The sequence below is a fragment of the Sciurus vulgaris genome (assembly GCF_902686455.1).
Source record: "Sciurus vulgaris genome assembly, chromosome: X".
Classification (NCBI taxonomy): domain Eukaryota; kingdom Metazoa; phylum Chordata; class Mammalia; order Rodentia; family Sciuridae; genus Sciurus; species Sciurus vulgaris.
Window position 1 is genome coordinate 98,980,190 of NC_136471.1, and position 14,171 is coordinate 98,994,360.

Genomic DNA, 14,171 nt, shown 5'->3' on the forward strand with positions numbered 1-14,171 from the left:
TAGAAATAATGGAATTATTAAAAATATTAAATAGACTCTACTGATGTAATATCTTTCTTTGGGTTGCTTTCTTCCTGCAGTTCTTACTTTGCTTATATAATAACTGTGCATTTCAAAGAAGGCTCTTCTAAGGAAATATTACAACATGTCTAAAGCTCTTCTTCCCTTTTTGATGTCTGTGGTTTTAAAAATATCTTCTTGTATGTAAGCTTCTAATTGGTTTATTTGTTGTCCTGGGCAGAAATAAGTATGGGAACACATACAGTTGAGTCATTGATTCATTTTATTAACCTCGAAAGTACTTCCTTTTTCATTTCTAAAAATCCTAATTCTTAGTCTGGTCCCTTCACCAAAAAGTAAATATCACTTTAAAATACTTAGTATAATAAGAACTTAATGTGTGAAAACCCATGATTTTCTATGTAAGCATATAATTGTAGTTGAAAGAGAATTGTCTCCTTTATCTAGTCTGAGATGTAAGTACTAACACTTTCAGGCTTTTTGTAGCATTATGTTGGCTGAACACTAGGCCAGTTTATTTGTTTCTCAGGGCCAACGTCATATTCTATCAGAGCTTTCTTGCCCCTCATATTCTATCAGAGCTTTCTTGCCCCAGAAAGCTTTCTGCTTTGTTAGTTTTGTCTGTAGAATTCTTAGTTAGAATTGGGAAAAACAGCAGAACAACATGGAGTCTAGATTGAAAAGACTTGGCGGATATTGAGACTATTGCCATTTGATAGGACATCCCCATAGTATGTTTTGTGTATTGTAAACACATAATGTTTTCATATTTTCAGGATTGGTTACAGAGTAGTTTCCTTATTGTAGACTCCTTAAAATTGAACATGGAATCTATCTTTAATTTCTTCCTTTATTTTCATTAGTGCCTTAGATATAACACTAAGTAAAACTCAGACTTTCTTTATACGAGGTGATTTTGCTTACAAATATCTGTTTTCTTCTTTGAGCTTTTCTTTGTTTATACCTTACTAAGCTTTGCATTGCTGTGAAATTAAAAGGAACAAATATTCACAAGTAAGGTCAGGTCATGCTAAGTAGAACCTTGGCTGCTGTTCTGTGTACCACACCTGCGTGATCTCTACAGTAGGACAGGCTGCTTTAGGGAGCTCTAGTAACTGACTCATTTTGTTCATTCATTTTGAAAATATTTATAGCATCTGTTCTTTTCATGATACACTAGGAAAGTGGGGGGCACAAAAATGCCTGACCTCAAGCTTTTAATTAAATACACTAAAATATTTGTAATTGAATTATATAATAGGGCTGGGGTGTAGCTGAGTGGTAGAGCATATGCTTAGCCCTGGGTTCAATCCTCAGCACCAAAAAACAAAAAGAGAACCTGGCAGATGACTTAGTGGCAAATGTAGAGGTAATTACTTTGAGAGTCCAAATGTATGAATGAAAACAAAAAGATAACTTCATATTTTCCTATACTTTTCTAAATATCTTGTGATGTTTGAAAATATATGTATGCCAGTGTAAACTATTACCAGTACTCTCTATACTGTCATACCTGTTAGTGTGCCTTGTTCTGCCTTGTATCTATGCTCATTTCTCCGTCAACCTCTAATTTCTAAAGCACATAGTAAAGGTGGAATTTCCCTTATCTAAATGCTTGGGACCAGAAATCTTTCAGATTTCAGATTTTGGAATGTCCATGAATGCATAATGAGATATCTTGGAAATTGGGACCCAGATCTAAACACGAAATCCATTTTGTTTCATGTACACTATATGGCCTGAAGATAATTTTATACAAGACTTTAAATAATTTTGATGCATAAAACAGGTGTATCACAGCCAAAGTGGCTGGGAGAGATTCCTCCCCCTGTTCCCCTTGTAGACAAAGTAAACTCTTGTGCCACCTGTTTTGACTGTGATCTGTCACATGTAGTCAGGGTGGAATTTTCTACTTGGGGCATTGTGTTGGTACTCAAAAAATTTTAGATGTTGGATGTTTGGATTAGGGACAGTCAACCTATATAGTACTTGACTCTTGGTAGGTATTCAGTTGATATGTGAATAAGTTTGTGAAAAGCATATTACTGAGCTAGCTTTAGTGTTATCCTGTAGAAAACTATTCCTTCTCTGAGTAATAGTGCAGTGAACCAGGGTCCATCAGGAATGACTTGGTGGGGCTTGGTTGCAAGGAAAAGCTTAGACAGCCTGCTTTTGTGTGAAATGAAGATTGATTATTTTAGGGCATAACAGCTATTTGTAAGATTTATTAAAACTTGACTATATGGAATATAGCTGTTTAGGTTTTGGAAGATATATAGGGACATTTTGACTGATTTTTACTTTTATTCTGACATTTTTTTCTTACCCCTCCTCACAAAAATAGATGATTTTTAGAGCGTTTTTTTGTTGTTGTTGTTGTTTCAAATATAATACGAATGAAATACTTTTTTTTTTTTTTTTTTTGACAGTATGGGGGATTGAACCCAGGGCCTGACACATGCTAGGCAAGTGCTCTACCACTGAGCTACCTCCCCAGCCCTTTTTTGTCCCTCCTGAGACAGGGTCTTGCTAAGTTACCCAGGCTGGCCCCACATTTGTGCTCCTCCTTCCTCAGCCTCCTGAGTATCTGGACCACTGTGCCTAGCAAAAGGCATCCTTTTGGTTTTTTTTGGTACTGGAGATTGAACCCAGGGACCACTGAACTACATCCCAGTCTTTTTAAATTTTTATTTTGAAACAGGATCTCTCTAATTTGCTAAGGCTAGCCTTGAACTTGGGATCCTCCTGCTTTAGCCTCACCAGTCACTGGGATTACAGGTATGTGCCACCATGCCTGGCTGAAATACATTCTTTGTAGAAATATAAGTTAGCCTATCATCAGAAGTTTCCTTATTAGTTTAAATATTATACTATAATTTGTCTTTCTTCACAAACTTTCTAATTTCCTGTAATGAAAGATGAATATGGCATCTCTTCCCTCCATATTTTTGTTAAATTATTACTGGTAATATATATATTCAAATTATAAAATTCTATACATATTAAGAACAGTAGTTATATAAGTTGATCTAGAATGTATTGACATTTTAGTGATAAAATCAGGTACCTAGGATGTCTTGAACTCAAACCATCTTCCTGCTTCAGTCTCCCGAGTAGCTGGAACTACAGGTACATGCCACTACACCCAGCTCTGATCCTGTTTTTTTCTCTTTAATACCTAGGAGTGCGAACCTAAGTATAACACAACGTTTATTGTGCTTATCTCTAAGGAGTTGTTATACAGGATTTTCAGTTTGTACTTTCGGTATTTTTATACTATCTGAATTCACATTTCATGTTAATTTATACATAGAAAAAGTTTTTTTTTTATAACCAGGAATAGAAATTTAAAACCAGCGGGTTATTGCTATTGGGAGTGGGGGATGTTTTCAACTTTTCTGCTTTCACTGAATTTATTTTTAATTTATTTTTTTTTTTTTTACCAAAACAATGGGCATAATTCAAGAAGTCAAGGAGGATTACAAGGCTTCTAAAGAAAAAGAGTATTTCTCTGCTCCTCCTCTCTCCAACTTGGTGACTTTTTCCCCAGAGAAGTTTTAACTATATTAGTTGTTTTTCGTGGTATTTACTACAACCATATTTCTTAGACTCTGTTATGATAAATGACTTGAACTTCCTATTATGGCAGATGTGAATTTAGCTCTGTAACACCTTCCTTTTCACATCCTTACAGTAATTCATTAAATTCTTATAGTTTTATACATTATTATGACAAACACTGATTACTGTTGAATAAAGACATAACATCCTATAGGCCCCTTAATGTATGTTCAACTGGATCTAGCCTTAGCTTGAACCTGTGAGTAGCTATGGAGCATGAAGGGCACTGTGGTTGGCAGAATAATGGCCCTGAAAGATGTCCAAGTCTTAATCCCTTTAACCTATGAATATGATAGGTTAGAGGGCAAAGGGGAATTAAGATTGCTGATGGAATTAAAAATGATAAGCAGCTGACCTCAAATTAAAAGATTGTTCTAATTATACTGGTGGCCCCAATGTAAACTCAAAGGTCCTTAGGAAGAGGGAGGCTGAGGAGAGAGTCAAAGACATGTGACTACCGAAAAATAGTCAGATAGACCCTATGTTGCTGGTCTTGAAAATGGAGTAAGGTAAAAGGCTGGAAAATAGATGGTTCTCTATTGCCTCCAGAAAGGGACACAGCTCTATTGATTTTAGCTCACTAGACCCATGCTAGGCTTCCTATTTCCAGATCTGTAACAATAAATTCACGTTTTTGTCTTTGTGGTACTGGGGACTGAACCCAGGGGTGCTCTACCACTAAGCTACATCCCCAGCCCTTTTTTTAACCTTATTTATTTTTTTTATATGGTGCTGAGGATCAAACCCAGTGCCTCACCTGTGGTAGGCAAGTGCTCTCCCTGCCCAGAGGGTCTCCCTCCTGTCACCCCAGCCCTGCTGGAGCATGACTGGGCCCATCTCTACCACTGAGCAACAACCACAGTCCCCATCCCTTTTTTGTTTTGAGACAGGATCTCACTAAGTTGCCCAGGCTGACCTTGAACCAGGGATCCTCTTGCCTCATTCTCCTAAGTAGCTGGGGTTACAGGAAGTGTGCTGCTGCACCCAGCTTTATGTTGTTTTAAACCATAAAGTTAGTAATTACAGCTGCAACAGATGACAAATACAGACTGAGTTGTCCCCTCTTTGTGGATGGGGGCTGGTTTTTTGTATCCCCATACCAGTTAGGCATTGGCTACAGTGTGCCCTCAGCCATTAGGGTGGGTAACCTCTCAGCCAGGAAGGCCCTGTTCCCATGAGAGCAATTCTCAGAAGAAAAGTGTAAATAGGCCAGTGCTCGAGCTGGTGTACTGGCCCAATAAAAGGGATCTGGATAGGGCACCAACGGTGTCTACTAGAATGGGTAAACCTAAGCCAACACTCCATGTGTCAAACAATAGTTATGTCTACTGGAGTGGTGGGGCACGAGGGCAATAAAGCAAATGGAGAACTGAAATATGTGAAATTAATGGTATAAAGTCCTTGTATTGTTCTGAAACACCGATTAACCTCACACTTTGAGTATGCATGCATCTTAAAAATTTAAGGGCATTTCCTAAATGTGTTACTATTGTGAACAAATACATTTCAAAATACAAGCAAGCAATTCAGGCTAAACGAAGGTAGAAAAGAAAGAAGCACAGAGGAAGGATAAACAGGAAGCATTAAAAACGATGGCAAAAATAAATCCAAATATGTCTGTAATCACAGCAAAAGAAAACAATTCACAATGTGATTTTATATAAGCAGCATTCTGTGTTGAATCAAGTAGTGAGATTAGCTCCATAGAAAAGAAAATGTTTACAAAACTTCACTGTTCAATAGAGAATTCTTCAGGCATTAAGATGTAATAAAGCTTCATTTTCTTCTCTCTGTCTCTCTGTCTCTGTCTCTGTCTCTCTCTCTCTCTCTCTCTGTAGGCATGCTAGGCTAGAACCCAGGGTCTTGTGCATGCTGGGCAAGTGCTCTGCCATTGAGCTACACCCCACCCCCAGCCCTTTCAATTTTCTTTTAATCCTCCTGTTCCCACCCCCAATCTGGGATGGACTTAGCACTTACTGATTCTTATATCGCCTTTCTTGGATTACTTATATTTTTGGTTAAACTGTTTTCTTCAGAAATTCTTTCAGGGTGTGGGAGGTAAACTTGCCAAGTTCTTGTGTATCTTAAAATATCTCGTTCTCATACAATTCAAGATTGACAATATTTTTTTCCTCTTACACTTTTGAAGACATTGCTTCATTGTATTTCGAGTACCTTAGTATCGGATATGTGATGTCAGTCTGATTTCCAACCAGAGTAACCTTTTCTTTTTTTCTTTGAAAGCTTTATGGATTTTTTTTTAACCTCAGAGTTTTGAAATTTCATAAACTTCAAAATCTGTGAATTTTTAAAAACTGAATTAGCTTTTAAAGTGCGTGTTAGTGTACTTTAGCTGTGCATTCTTGTCATTATAGAGAAGATACATACACATAGATAACATTTAAAAACATTTAAAAAACCAAGGCCAGGGGGAGGGTGGAAACTCACTTCCTCAACTATGAGATTGAAAGCCTCAAAATAAGCACTCAGTAAATATGAGAGAGAGATGGAGAATCATGGGAATGGAATAAATTCTGAGTTTTTCTTTCATTATGCTCCGCATTTTTTAGGTTTTTTCATTCTGAAGATTCATGTCTTTGCCTCAAGCAAATTGTACTTTAAAAAAATAGACTTTATTTTTTTCAGAATACTTTTCAGCTTCAGATACTGTAGACATTTGGCATATATTCTCCCCCGGATCTACATACAGTTTCCCTACCTCTAACGTCATACATTATGGATCATTTGCTATAATTAATGAACCAATGCTTACAATTATTATTAACTAAAGTCTGTACTTTATTCAGATTTAGCTTTTATTTAATGTCCCTGTTCTGCCCTAGGAGTCCATCTAGGATACCATGTGACATTTAGTTATCATGTCTCCTCATTCTCCTCTTGACTGAAAAGTACTCACATTTCCATTGTTTTTAATGACCTTGACAGTTTTGAGGAATACTGGTCAGGTGTGTTACAGAATACCCTTCTTTGATTTTTTTTTCATGATTATACTGGAACTAGCAACTTCTGCGAGGAAGACCACAGAGTTGTACCATTTTTATTACATCACATCAAAGGTATATACAAACATGACTGATCACTTGATGCTGAACTTCCTTTATTACCTGACTGAGGTTTTGCTTATCACATTTCTCTAGTGTAAAATTACTCTTTTCCCCCCACTTTCCATGACTGTACTTGTTGGAAGGAAGTCACTATGAATGACCCACAATTTAAAAATGTAGAATTATGCTCTCCTTCTTTTTGGGGGGGATACCGGGGATTGAACTCAGGGGCACTTAACCACTGAGCCACATCCCCAGCCCTATTTTATATTTTATTTAGAGACAGGGTCTCACTGAGTTGCTTAGGGCCTCGCTAAGTTGCTGAGGCTGGCTTTGAACTTGTGATCCTCCTGTCTCAGCCTCCCAAGCCACTGGAATTATAGGTGTATGCCACCACGCCAGGCTATGCTCCCCTTCTTTAGTGTGGAGTACCTGCATAGATTTCTTTTGCATGAAAGATGTATGCTTTCTCACTCATTTATTAATTTATTGCCATTTTTCTCAGTATGGGCTTGTGGATACTTATTTTAGGTTATAATCAAATACTACTTGGGAGCTCATTCCATTTGTTCCTGTGTCCCTTTGCCACACCCCAATGATGTTTACCAAATTGTATTTTAATAACAGATTTAATTATTTCTTCTTCAACATTATGTCTGTCATTTAGTTAGTTGTTGAAGCATCTAGATTTTTCCACCATGACTTTTTAATATTTTCTGTTTTCTTTTGTTCCGTTTTCTGGGATGGGTCCTTAATTTTACTTCCCACCAATTTGGTCTTAAAAGACCAAAAACTTGGCTGGTTTTGTCATTTAATAACTAGTTTGGTCATTATTCATTTATTTTCCAGAAACTCTCTCTGTACCTCTGAATGTTTCATTGCAGTCTGTATTTTCCTTCCTTCCTTCCTTTCTTTCCCCAGTGCTGGGGGTTGAACCCAGGGCCACCCACATGCTGGGCAGGTGCTCTACCTCTGAGCTGTGTCCCAAGCTGCAGACTGTATTTTTCTTTTCTGTTCCCTGAAATGCCTTGTTCTGTTGTTCATTCATCTTGAGTCTTCTCTTTTGTGGTCAGGGTTTTTCTCAGAGATCTAACAATTCTTGGTTTTCTGTTTATTTTTATGAATAGAAGGACTGCTTTGGTTAATATAGAGAGCCGTACTGGGTTTCCTTTGCAGCAGTTCTGGCCTGCTTTCCTGACAGGTGGCTCCTTTTTTTTTTTTTTTCTTTTTTTAGTCATTGTTTTAAAATTGACTACTGAAAACTATATAATTATGGTGTGCAACATGGTGTTTCAAAATATGTATACATTGTGGAATGGCTACATTGAACTAATTAACATGCATCACCTCACCTACTTAACCGTTTTTTTTTTTGTGACGAGAACACTTGAAAACTACTCTCAGCTATTTTCCAATATCCACTGTTACTAACTGTAGTCACCATATTTGTACAACAAATCTCTTGAATGCATCCCTGTTGCCTAACTAAAATATTGTATCCTTTGACTAACATCTCTCCAACCCTCCCTGCTCCCCAGTCCCTGGTAAGGACCACTCTACTCTGTATGAGTCAGTCTTTTTTAGATCCACATGTAGGTAAATCATGCAGTGTTTGTCCCAGAAGAGAAGGGCTGGACACAGGCTCTTCAAGGCGACATGCATTAACAGCAGGAGGGCTTCCTTGTAGAGATAGGGAAAGCCAGAGCAAGTGCAGTTTGATGGAGGACCTCCTGGAGAGCTAGAGGGATGAAGCCCTTTGTGTTTTCTATCCCCTGTCCCTGGGACAGTGCCAATTCTCTCTTAAGTTTTGACATCCTCATTAGGGCCAGTTTTTTTTTTTTTTTTTAGAGAACATGGACTTTTCCTGCCAGCAGTTCTGTTCCTGTGAAGCCAGGGTGGAAAGAAAGGAGTCTGTCTGTACCCATGCCAATAAATTTTGAAAATACATAACTTTGGACAGTCAAAAGCCATCTTTTCTCCAAGGCTTCTTTGGTGAGAACCCTTCTGATGACTTGATCTGTGGTTTCCTGGCTTCTGGTTCCTCTTCTGCTCTGATCCCATCCGCTTCAGATGTCCTGAATTTCACAAAATTTTTGGTCTGTGAATGGCACTTTTGTTTTCCAGTACTGTTACAGTTCTAAAAACCCTTTAAAAACATTTTTTTAGTTATAGATGGACACAATACCTTTATTTTATTTATTTATTTTTTATGTGGTGCTGAGAATCAAACCCAGTGCCTCACTTGTACTAGGCAAGTGCATTTACCTCTGAGCTACAACCCCAGCCCCCACAAAACCTTTTATTATGGCAATTTTCAAACATGTATCAAAGTAGAATAATATAATAAAACCCCATATACCCATTGCTCAACTTCAATAATTATCAACACATGACCAATCTTATTTCAGCTACCCTCCCCCACTACTTCTAGCCAAACCCCCTATTTATTTTGAAGTGTATCCAAGATATATCACTAATAAATATATTTCACTAGTAAATACTTCTTTTTTAAAAATTTTTTGGTAGTGGGGATTATAGGCAAGAACCACCATGCCTGGCACTAATAAATCTTTCTGTATGCATCTGTAAAAGATGAGAAGTCTTTAAAAAAAACAACACTGTATTACTGTTATCACACCAAAAAATGAACAATATAGTCCCTTAGTATTATCAAATATTCTCTCACTGTTCCAATTTTTCCAATTATCTCATTTTCCCCCTTTGTCTACAGCTATTTTTTTTCAAATCAGTATCTAAACATGGTTCAGACATTGTATTTGGTTGCTGTTAGGTTTGATTATTGGACCCATTTTCTTTTTTCCTTACAATTTATTTGTTGAAAAAAACCAGGTCATGAGAATTTCCTGTATTTTGGATGTTGCCAATTGCATCCTTATAATGTGAACATACTCTTTTGTCCTCTGTATTATCCATAAACTGGTAGTTAAATCTACAGATGATCAGATTTTTGTTGTTGCTGTTGTTGTTTGTTTGAGGTGCTGGAGTTCAAATCCAGGGCTTCCCACATGCCCAGCAGTGTTCTACTACTAAGCTACATCCCCGATCCTGATTTTTGTTTTTTGGCAAGAATATTTCATAAGTAATAGTGTGTACATAATGTTGTGTTACAAGAAGGGACATATAATAACTGGTTATTTCTCTTTTTAGGATGCTAAAATTGATCAGTGACTTAGGTGATGTCAGCCTAAGTCAGCCATTATACAATTTCCCACCAGCTTATAACTTAATGTTTTGAGAAACCACTAATGAGTACTGCTTAGATCTATTATTTCATTTGGCATTATAAAATAGCAGTGTTCTAAATTAATTTTGTCCTTGAACAAATAATATGTAAGCTTGAATTGCTTTAGAAAAATATTTCCTCGTCAACTGTTTGGTTACTTTTAGATAACAGTACAGGAAAGGCAGGATATGAAAATTTACATGAAATGGAGAAATTTTTCAAAAAGCACCATTTACCAAAATTTACTCAACAAGAAATAGAAAATCTGAATAAAATCCAAAGATTCTTATATCTGTTATTGAAACTGAATTCATAATATAAAGCCTCTCCTAAAGAAAACTCCAGGCCCAGATGGCTTTAATGGTGAATTCTTCCAAACATTTAAAGAAGAAATAATGTCATTCTTATTTAAAACTTTTCCAAAAAATAGAAACAGCAGAAACATTACCAAACTTTTTTCCTGAGGCCATCTTAACTTCATTACTAAAACCTAAAAGGACATTCCAAGAAGAAAATTAAACACTAATATCTCCTAGGAACATAGACTCCAAAATCGTAGAAAAAATATTACAAATGAAATTCAGCAATACATAAAAAAGGATATTACATATAACCAAATGGGATTCATTTCAGAATACAAGATCCATTTAACATTTGAAAATCAATGCATTTCACCTCATTAGCAGAATAAAGGGAAAAAGCCATATTATCACTCAGAGTTACAGAAAAAGGCATTTAATAAAATTGAACAATTATTTATGATCAAAATATAGACTCAACAAACTAAGAATAGAAGGTAATATCTGCAATCTGATAAAGGGTTTCTACAAAAAGCCTACAGCCAGCATCATACTTAATGGTGAAATACTGAGTGTGTTTGGAATGAGACCAGGAAATCTATTTTAACTGCTTCTATTCAACATTGTACTGGAGGCTCTAGCCAGCGTGTTATTAAACTTTGGATTTTGCCAATCTGATAGATGAGAAATGGTATCTCAGTGTAACTTTAATTTGCATTTCTTTTATTACCAGCAGGTTGAGCATCTTTTCATATCCTTAAAGCCATTTGCATTTCTTTTTCTTGAAATGTGTGTTCATTTTTCTTTCTCATTTTTCTCTCCAGAGTAGGTGGCCTTTTTGTTCTTTTTTTTTAAACAAATAATTAAAGGAATTAAACCTTTATCTGTGATACAAGTTGCAAATATTTTTTCCCCATTTGCCATTTGTTGTTTACTTCAGTTTATGGTGTTTTTTGGCATGTGGTTTTCTTTTTCAACTTTATGTGGTCAAATTTAGCAATATTTTTTCCTTCTTGCTTCTGATTTTTGAGTCCTAGTTGGGAAAACTTTTTGTACTCCTGAGTTACAGAAGAATTTCCCTATGATTCCTTCCAGAAATATATGGTTTAGTTTTTTACTTTAAAATCTCATATCTATTTGGAATATATCAGATCCTGCTTTATCTTCTTCCTAACAAATTACTTTAATACTGTTTATTTAAAAGTCCATTTTCCTCTACTGTGTTGACATACCATATATTATATGCCAACTTTCCATACTACATTAAGATTTAAAAGTTTGGTGTCATATAAGATACCCAAAAACAAAATTTAAAATCAAGGATGTGAAGAGATATTTGACACATATATAATATGCAAATATTTAAAAATATATAAAGAACTCCAACAAGTCAAAATGAAAATGACAGTAGACAATGCAGTAAAATTATAGAAACAAGGTTAGATAAAAGAACACGAATACACAGAAAAGGAAGCCCTAATAATCAGCCAACAGGAAAAGGTAATCACATTTACCTTTACCAATAATCCCAGAAATACAAGTTAAAGCCACTATCCATGTTATGTTTTCACCCAGCATAGCTATCTTTTCCCGAATATACTGTTTTGCTTTGGTGTGGGGGAATATCAAACTATTTTAAGATGGCCTCGTGTCATAGGTAGGCAGCAGATTCTAAGGAAACTTAATAAGCACTACAAAATGTCATGAGGTAGCACTAGATACATGCAAACTATCTTGGATTTCCTTTGTCCTTCATCATTTTAGAAAGTAGCCTCTAGTACTTACAGTGACATTTACTTTATTTTGAGGGAGGAGTTAGTGACTGTAAAGACTTGCTTTTTTGGAAGCTTAGCAAACTCCCATAATGCCACTTTTAGATGACTGGGTTCACTGTTTTAAATTTGCCGTACACACTAAGATATTAAAGGCTGCTCCCTCTCGACAGTTCTAAGAATTCTAACTAAAATCCATTGTTTGCAAATGTAATTAGATACTTAAAAATAAATCCTGTAGAAACAAGAACATTTATTGGTTTTCCTTAAAAATGCTACATGTTAATTGTAAATTTAGAAATGGAGAAAAGTACAATGAAAACAAATTCTCCATAATATTGTTTTCTAGAGATAAGATAATCACTATTCATTTTTCTTGACATATATGTCAGGTTATTGCAGCATTTATTTATAAGAGCAGAAATTTGGAAACAATTCAGTTTATCCGTGACCAATTAAAAAATCATGATGTAGTCATACAGTGGAACACTATCAAAAATTAGAAAATGTGGTGTGGGGCTGGATTAGGAGCTGAGTCCCCATGTAGTGAGAGAATGAGTAGCCCCACTTTGTTCACTCTTAGGCTGTCAAAGGAGGTGCTTGTCCTGTGTGGGGGCTACCCACTTTCTCTAGTCCCCACCTGGCCTCAGCCTCTTGCCATCATAGCCAGGGCTCAGCTATATATCACTTCGTTAAAGTCTCTTAGCCTGAGAGTTCACTGACTCCATGTGCCCCCACGGTGTCCATGTATAGAGATAAGCAGAATCTCCTCTTGTTTCATCTCCATGACATGCTTGAGAATCCCCAAGTTCTACAAGTAGTCCTCCTGGGAACCCCCAGTGCAGGGAAGTCAATGCTCTCTAACCAGCTGCTGGGCCGAAAAGTGTTCCATGTCTCCAAGAAGGTGAACACTACTCATTGCCAGGCTCTGGGGGGTCGTCATAGAGAAGGAATCTCAGGTGATTCTGCTTGACACATCTGGATTCATCATCAGTCCTGTTAAACGGAAAAGGCATCATCTGGAACTCTCTTTGTTGGAAGATCCACGGAAGAGCATGGAATCTGATGCTCTTGTTACAGTTCTTGTGGAAGTTTCAGACAAGTGGACTCCAAACCAGCTCAGCCCCCAGGGGCTCCGGTGTGTCCCCAGCGTGTCCCCAGTATCCTTGTCTTGAACAAGATTGCCTCAAGCAGAAGTCAGTTCTTCTGGAGCTCACAGCAGCTCTCACTGAAGGTGTGATTAACGGCAAGAAGCTCAACATGAGGCAGGCCTTCTGCCCATGTCCTGACACCCATAGGCCTAGGCCAGTAGCTAAGGACCTAAATACATGGAGGAAAACGCTCAGGGGATTGGCCAGCCCCACTTCCAGGAGATTTTCATATTGTCAGCTCTAAGCCAAGAGGATATAAAGACAGTAAAGCAAAACCTCTTGGCACAGGCCCAACCAAGGCCCTGGGAGTTCCACAGTGGAGTCCTCCCTAGCTAGACACCTGAAGAGATCTGTACCAACAAAATCCAAAAAAGACTCCTAGAGTACTTGCCCCAGGAGGTACCCTACAATGTGCAGCAGAAGACAGTGGTGTGGGAGAAAGGACCAAGTGGGGAGCTGATAATCCATCAGAACCTTCTGGTACCCAAAGAATCTCATGTGAGGATTCTGACTGGTCAGAAGGGCCACCTTATCTTCCAGATTGCACAGGATGTGGGCGGTGACCTAATGGACATCTCCTCTGTGACATTCAGCTTCTCTGTGAAGCTACTCAAGTGACAACTCCTACCTCCCCTTCCAGGGCATCCAAGCTCTAGCAGAAGTCACTGACCAGAACTGTTCCTGCTGAGGGGACCTCCAGGGCCTAATAAGTGACATGGACACTGACTGACAACTGGCTGGTGTCACCTTGCTGAGTCTGCACAATCCCTGCCGAGCCATGTTTCCTGTTGGAGGAAGGAGCCTGTCTTGGCTCAGTTCCAGTTAGTTACTTTCCCTAGGCTAAGAGCTATGCTGGTCTCCCCTTGGTAGGAGCAGAGGCACCCTCCCCTTAGAGGCATTGGTCCCAGAGTATTGCCCTAAGTTGCCAGTTCTTAGCAGGGAAGATATCTTTCTCTTTTTCCCTCCAGTTCCTGCACCTTGAAATCTTTTTTTTTTTT

The 14,171-nt window shown here is 37.6% G+C and overlaps 1 pseudogene across 1 annotated transcript; it reads left to right on the forward strand.

The window, feature by feature from the left end:
- The first annotated feature begins 12,648 nt into the window (after positions 1-12,648).
- On the forward strand, positions 12,649-13,791 carry LOC306651136 (GTPase Era, mitochondrial-like; annotated as a pseudogene). The gene has a single exon. The product of its transcript is annotated as a GTPase Era, mitochondrial-like (transcript).
- The last annotated feature ends 380 nt before the right edge of the window (positions 13,792-14,171 follow it).